Source organism: Cyprinus carpio, unplaced genomic scaffold (genome assembly GCF_018340385.1).
Source record: "Cyprinus carpio isolate SPL01 unplaced genomic scaffold, ASM1834038v1 S000006519, whole genome shotgun sequence".
Lineage (NCBI taxonomy): Eukaryota > Metazoa > Chordata > Actinopteri > Cypriniformes > Cyprinidae > Cyprinus > Cyprinus carpio.
Genome location: NW_024879186.1, coordinates 52,817 through 60,103, shown reverse-complemented (window position 1 = coordinate 60,103; position 7,287 = coordinate 52,817). Strand labels below are relative to the sequence as shown.

The following is a 7,287-nucleotide window of genomic DNA, read 5'->3' as shown; positions in this document are numbered from 1 at the left end:
ACGACGTCGACCAAACAACCATTTTATGCAAGTGCTGTCGGGCTAAAAGCACGTCTTGGAATATCAACCAGCAGAAAATGCATTGTACACCTGATTATGCATGAAAAAAAAAAAAAAAAAAAACCTTCATAAACCGGGAAACCGGCATAATTTAGAAAAAAAAACATGATATACATTTTTGGTCAAACCGCCCCAGCACTAATATCATGAAATTAAGACTTTTCCAGGTTTTAAGTGCTATAATAAGGTTGCCGGTGCATCTACCAACCAAGGAAACGTGAAAAAGATTAAACGAAACTTTGTTTTGTTAAGCCTTTTTCTGCAAGCATCTGAGAAAATGAGCACGTCAGATTTCGCTCCCTTGGTGACATGGCAAAGGGATCTCATTATAATATCACCGCCCCTTAATCTATAAACTTCCACCCGTGGTGCCGCCATTTGATTTTGCAAGCAACAACGGTGAAGCAGCTCTAATGCTATGGTGAAAGTTTGAGCAAAACATGCTAACGTTAACTGTTCTGTCTTTGACTGCACAAACGAGAACAGAACACTGTTTAGAGTCCCTCAGAGGAGACAACAGAGCAGTGGATTTATTGATTTATTTACTGTATATTGCTGCTGCCACACAGATCTAAAATACTCACATTCTTTACACCTCATCTCTTTACCTTCACAAACATAACCAACTGTTTCTGTAACTCATGTGTGTTTTTAACGTAAACTTGTGTGTGAATGAGAACTTAGTTTGGTACTCGCATGCTATGACAGCCGCTTTCTGTCCACGTGCTTCGTTTCTGAAGTTTAAACTCTAAACTATGGTTTAAAACGCATGAGTTCAGCAGCTCTATTCTGTGTGGGGAACAGCAGCTCATTTGCATTTAAAGAGACAGGCACGAAAAAACAGCGGTTTTCTACTTCCACTCAAAATAGGCATTTTCCAAATGATATTATAAATGATCTGTGGAGTATTTTGAGCTGAAACTTCACAGACACATTCTGAGGACACCAGACACTTATATCACATATTGTAAAAAGAGGCATAATATGTCTCCTTTAAATAAAAATTGAAAAGTTGAAGTAATATCTGAAGCTGCAGTTCTACAGTCTCACAGCCAGAGGACAGTGTGCAGATTTACATCACAAACCACACTAGATTTACACTTTCAGCATTTACAAATTAAAGGGGTCATGACATAGATTTTGTTATTATTATTATTATTATCTTAATATGTTCCCTGAGGTTCCTGTGCCTCTTTACAAAACAAAATGCTCCGAACAAACATAGAACTAAAATAAACCATCCACTTGTTCCTGATGCTGGGATCCTTCTGCAGTCTCTACAGAGACACAAATGAGCTGATTAAACTGGACGCATCAAAGTGAACGTTCTATCTCTCTTCCATTTTTCAGCTGACTCAAGCACGTGGAGAACATCAGAAACTGAACATACACCAGGATACTGTATCCAGTGTAGACAGCGTCAGTAATTATAATAAGCTCCATTTGCTTTTGACGTGATGTGATTCTTGCATCTGGTGTCACTTGCAAAGGTTATGACCTCTTTAAAGACCCTTGAAAATTTATAGGTAGATAGAGAATCATAGACATAGAATCATTTAATGTGGGATTTAGAAAAAATGCCATATACAAGAATAAATTAATAAATAATAAAAGGTTTGTGTTTGCATTTAATTGTGTTTCCAGATTTAATCGAAAGATAATAGTTACCTGAGAATTATGATGATGAAGACTGTCATAATCACCCTGGACTGATCTGAAGTTGGTGTAGAAACATCCATTAGCGTATCATCATCTCCTTGAATGATCCTGCAAAAAACAGTAAAGATGATCCAAGATAGTTTGGTAGGGATGCCTAAACAAATCAACATATCAGACCATCAGAAAGGAGATTTAGCTGCTGAAGATACACAGATAACTCTACATCAACATAGTAATGGGTAGCATTTATTTGTACTGAATTTATACTTAAATAAAAGCACACACACAGCGTCTGTAATTGTTTAGGACCTTGAGGTTTTACACCCAGTTTATAGGATAAAACTAATCAGATGACCTGATGTAACGGGTGCTATACTATGAAATAGTGATCAGAAGAATTTAACTGAAAGTTAAAATGAAGAGATTTTACTCCATCTGTATCTATTTTTCTTGTTGAATATTATGGTCAGATGCTGTTTTCTTTGTCATTTTACTCATATTATGCCTCATTTTCACTGAAACTCAAGAACTTTTAGATCAGAGATCAGATTTCAAGATCAGATATGCATATCCTCATATCCATTGAATCACTCATATCCTTCTGTTCAGTCATCCCGTTTTCAGGAGAGCAACTTATTTACATAATTGTGTAATGAGGAAATAATTAACCACATTCAGAAGAACTTACTACACAAATATTTCTGCAAGAATGTAGATGGTTAACCGAAAGACCAACCTTAACAATTTCTTCCACATTTGTTTTTTTTTTTTTTTTTTTTTATACTTGTGGAGCCCACAAAAATATCCTCCAGCAAAGAGAGTAATGTATGGAACTTTCAATTTTATTCTCTGAGATGAGGTTCATACAGTATGAGTTACGTTATTGCATTACGGATAAAGAGTGAGAAAGAAAATAAATAATTAGATTAAAAACTAAAGTAATAACATTCCAGATGTCAGAGAAAAAGTCAGCTAGTTTTCATTCCTTTGTGGGCGTGTTTTGAGTCAGTTTTTGAGCTATAAATGTTTCTGGCACCTGGCAACCCTGAAACTGCTTGACAGAAGCTGCACTTTTGAAGGACTGAAGCACAGCTCTTGAGACGCTCCACCAAACACCTACTGAGTTTTAGACTTGCGACACCCAGAAATGTCTAAAAACAGAGAATTAAGCCTCAGTGAACGTGAAGGTAGGTACATTTTAGTTGAACATTGAAAAAACTCTAGTTTTCTTTGTTAATAGATGTATTTTATTTACTTCTAAAATGTTTCATTTTCTAACTTTGGTATGTTTTATGTGTATAAATTATGTGGCTCCACCAAAGACCCATTGAGATTTTTAGACACAGAGATGTCTGAAAACAGAGAAGGTAAGGACATTTTAATAGTTGGCCTATATTTACTAACTCTACAGCATAGAAATACTCATAATTCTGCTTAGCTAAAAATACAGAAGTATGGTAGACACTATAGTTTGCATAAAGTTGCGGAATCAGTACAGTATGTAATCAGTGACACTGATTATATAAAGGCACTATACACTTTACATGTTATAAATTATTATTTAATGTTTTTACTATTTGAAAAAAAAAAAGACTTAGCATTGTCTATTGTTGGTTTAACTTTTTCTTTCACAATTTATATAGTCTAGAATTATCACAGATTGTATTCATTTGAAATATTAAGTGCATATCAAGTAAATATATATATATATATATATATATTTTTTTTTTTTTTTTTTTACTTGATATGCACAATATACATCTATATTGACATTACATAGTACTTTAATAGAATCATTAAACCTCTAGGAACTTTAATTTTGATTTAATCAATCTGTCCAGTCCAATTCAAAAGTGATTTCAACCGAGGTGGACCGTTGTTCTGACGATTTGTGCTACTCACTGTCAGATTTTGCTTCCTCCCATTGAAACAGCAGCACAATGTGGCAACCATGGGTGGCGCTAGAGAGGGGCTAGCAGGTGCTTCACCACCCCCAAGAAAGACAAAAGCACCCCCACAGATTTTCTCCTGGAATCAATTATATACAGGCTGTAGCCTATTGTATTTAGTATATAAGCTGATAAAAAAAAAATAAAAACATTTGACTCCTAATGCATGCATAACTCATGCAATGCAATAAGGACATGATTTGCAGCTGTCGCACTTTTTGTGATGTCATTATAGCATTTTATTTTAAAAATAGAGCGCTTCCTTGTGTTAAGTAGGCCCTGCCCTCGACTAAAGATTTTTCTAGTCAAATAGTCACATGCTATATTAAATTAATATAAATAATATACTAAACGATCCTTTAATATATAGGCAGGTGTATTATAGTCTATTTCACGCATAAAAAGCAATTGCAAAGCACCAGCAAAGAGATTATGAATGTGTCGGGGAAAAAGAAGACATTTTAATTGTTTATTAATAAACTAATAACGAGTCAGTGTCGGGTGCAAAGATGAAGCTGACGCTGACTCGGCATCTCCACATGGACGTGCCTTTAACAGAAATGCACTTTTTTGATACAGACTACATAATTAGAGAATATTAAAAAAATTGAGTGGGCGAGTTTTCCTTATATTTATTTCATTATTCATATAAAAAATAATAATAACCTGATTTGGTTGTATTTATTATTAATTGCCCAGCTCCCCATCAAAGATCTAGCACCCCCTCAGCACCTGCGTTCAAAATTCTCTGGCGCTGCTCCGGGCGAGAAAGAAAAATACTACCCATCAGATTATGCTTTATTAACACCTACACCTACCCTTACAGTAATAAAAATACAGTTATTATGTGTTGTTCAGCGTGAGAAAAATTGATACATTATTGATGTGCACAAGCGCAGTAAGCCCTGGTAGCACAATCTGACGGGTACGATGAGATGACCGGACACCGTACTTCCCTGAATGAGGAGGTTTAGCTCTCTGTTCTTCTTTCGCAATTGTTTTCTCATAATTGAGAGATATAAACTCCCAATTGCAAGTTATAAAGTCAGAATGGCAAAAAATGAACTCACAATTCTGAAAACAAAGTCTGAATTGCGAGATGCAATTGTGAGAAATAAATCAGAATTGTGAGATAAAAAAAAGTCACAATTACTTTTTTTTAATTAATTTTTTTTAATCTGGTCCATCATCATGCTACAGATGCGCTGAGAGGACAGTCTCAGATCTCCATGCACAAGAGAAGCATAACAAATTATGAAGATGCAGAAGATCACTTTTGCTTTCATTTTAAGAGGCCTTTTAACAATTAATGCTTCCCTCTTTAGAGGATTGTGTAGGCAAAACACATCAGTGATAGTGTAGTTCTCCAGATCAGTTTCACCAGTATGCTATTATTACAGCTTCAAGTGAGGGTGGCTTTGCTATCATTTGAACCCCTGTAGAACCGGGCCTGGGCTTGGCTAACTGATCCAAACTGCAGCAGGGCTCACACTGGAGATTCTCATCTTTTGAATGAGTCACCGATGTCAGCTCAATTACTGTCTGCTTCAAATTTGTATTTTATTTTATTTATTGAAATGATATGCCTTATCACTATCATCAGTCTTGAAAGTAAACCTGTCAAGGAAATTATTTTGTTTTGTTTTTAAAATGTTTACATCTTGTAATTTATTTTGTGTTTCTGTCATCTTGTCCTTTTCGGGTTTTAGCCAGATAGCCTTGTACAAAAGATTGACCTTAATGTAACACATTTTCTTGCCTGTTATCAGTGATACAGTAAGTAGGGGTCAGGGAAGCTGTTGTTTAAAAATTTTGTTTCCCATTAAATTCAGTTTCATTTATCCAGATGTACCATGTGCATTTCATAAAAATATATTTTCACATTCATGATATGCTCAGTGAAAAATGGCAGCTACAATGAGGTCAATTTATATAAAGCTTTTTTTTTTTCTTCTAAATATCTGTCTACATGCACTGCAGTAAAGCTAATTTGTTTGATTTTCAGATAAAGACCCTGGTATAATTTTGTACCAAACAGCTGCGTAAAGGACAACCCAGAGTAGATTTCGAAGTTTCAAGTGACATACGTACGAGTACTCAAAGAAAGGAATTACTAAATCTGAAAACATGGATGCATGAAAATAAAATTCAAAAAAGGCCAAAGGTGGAACTTGTATCAGCTAATGCTGGTCTAACCAACATCATAAACATGGTTGACACATATGACAGACCAGCAGATACCAGTACAGAAGGCACCTATGCTCGAAGTGGAGCATATGTAATAAAACCTGAAAACAAACCAATGCATAGAATTCCCAGGGCTGGAGTATCAGCAGAAGCAGGAGTTGGACGAGCTCGTGCTGAATTCAGTGTATTTGAGGCAGAAGCCAAAGGCCCCAATGCCAGTGCTAGCGCTGAAGCCAATGCAGTTGGAGCTGAAGCAATGGCTCGAGCTGAAATTGGCAGTGTATCTGCTACAGCCCGGTCCAGTTGATGTGAAACTGGGACTTGGATTTGACACGGGTGCATCTATTGGTGTGAATGGGTTGGAGGTAAAATTCCTGGGAACTGGGTTCTCAGTTGGTCCAAAACCCAGTTTATCTTTTCTGGGTTCAAAAGTGTCATGTTCAGTCATGTAGTCATATATGTGTTATCTTTGAATGATATGTAAAGTTTTATGATAAAATCCCAGGTAAGATGAAATGTTTTAATGCATAATTAGTTCTTGTTTAGCTATAAAACACAATTATACTAAACATGAAAGCATAATAAATTGTTTGGTTTTTTTTAATATAATTTTTTATTTTATAACTGTAATTGGTTGTTGGATTACGGATTTATCGTGTGATGGATTAAAGACTTTTGAATCTTCTTCTTCATCATTTTGTGTTTATCAGCATAGCTGTGACAGTAGACTGGACCTAAAAAAAAAAAACAAAAAACAGGGGTGGCGGTGCGGACAGTAGCATTATTTTTCTCTGTTTATTTTTCGGTTTATCAGTGTTTTATGTTTGTTTCTTATCATGGATCATTTGCACCATCACCCTGCTCTGCCGTGAGCAGGGAAATCGCTCCCTCGAGGAGCACCTAGAGGAATTCCTCAGTCTTGCTCATCTGACCACCTTCCCGGATGTTCCTGCACGCCAGCCTGAACACCGACACCAGAGTGCAGTTGTCCAGGGAGGGTCCTCGAGGGAGCTTTGCAAACTATGTAGAGTGGGTGCTGGTATCATGCAGATCATCTATGACCATCGGAGCAGCTGACGACGACACCAGCCCTAAACCTAGCCCAGTGCCCAGCAGTCAGCACCCCGCTGCACTGAGCGTCTGCCTGAGCCCACCGCAGATGGAGAGCCAGAGCCCACCGCATACTTTCCACACTATATAGTAGGCAAAAAGCAGTAGGCGAGCAAATAAGTATGTTTGAGTGCTCAGTATTTATAAAAGAGTAGGCGAGAAATCCCCAGATGTCCTACTGCCTTAGTCCAGATTCTGAAGTGCTCATCGATGGGTGTTTTCAAATGTGAGTATTAAAATCCGGAAAACACCGTTTTATTGTTAACATCGCATTTGCTGAGCTAGTGTAGAGCTAACATTGAACTGCTGAAGGTGTAAAGAT

General features: G+C 36.6%; 1 long non-coding RNA gene across 1 annotated transcript; it reads left to right on the top strand.

Annotated features, from left to right (window-relative positions):
• Nucleotides 1–2,530: 2,530 nt before the first annotated feature.
• Nucleotides 2,531–6,284, top strand: LOC122143856. Its single transcript, XR_006159406.1, has 3 exons — nt 2,531–2,906; nt 3,042–3,086; nt 5,674–6,284. It is a non-coding gene; the product is annotated as an uncharacterized LOC122143856 (long non-coding RNA).
• The last annotated feature ends 1,003 nt before the right edge of the window (nt 6,285–7,287 follow it).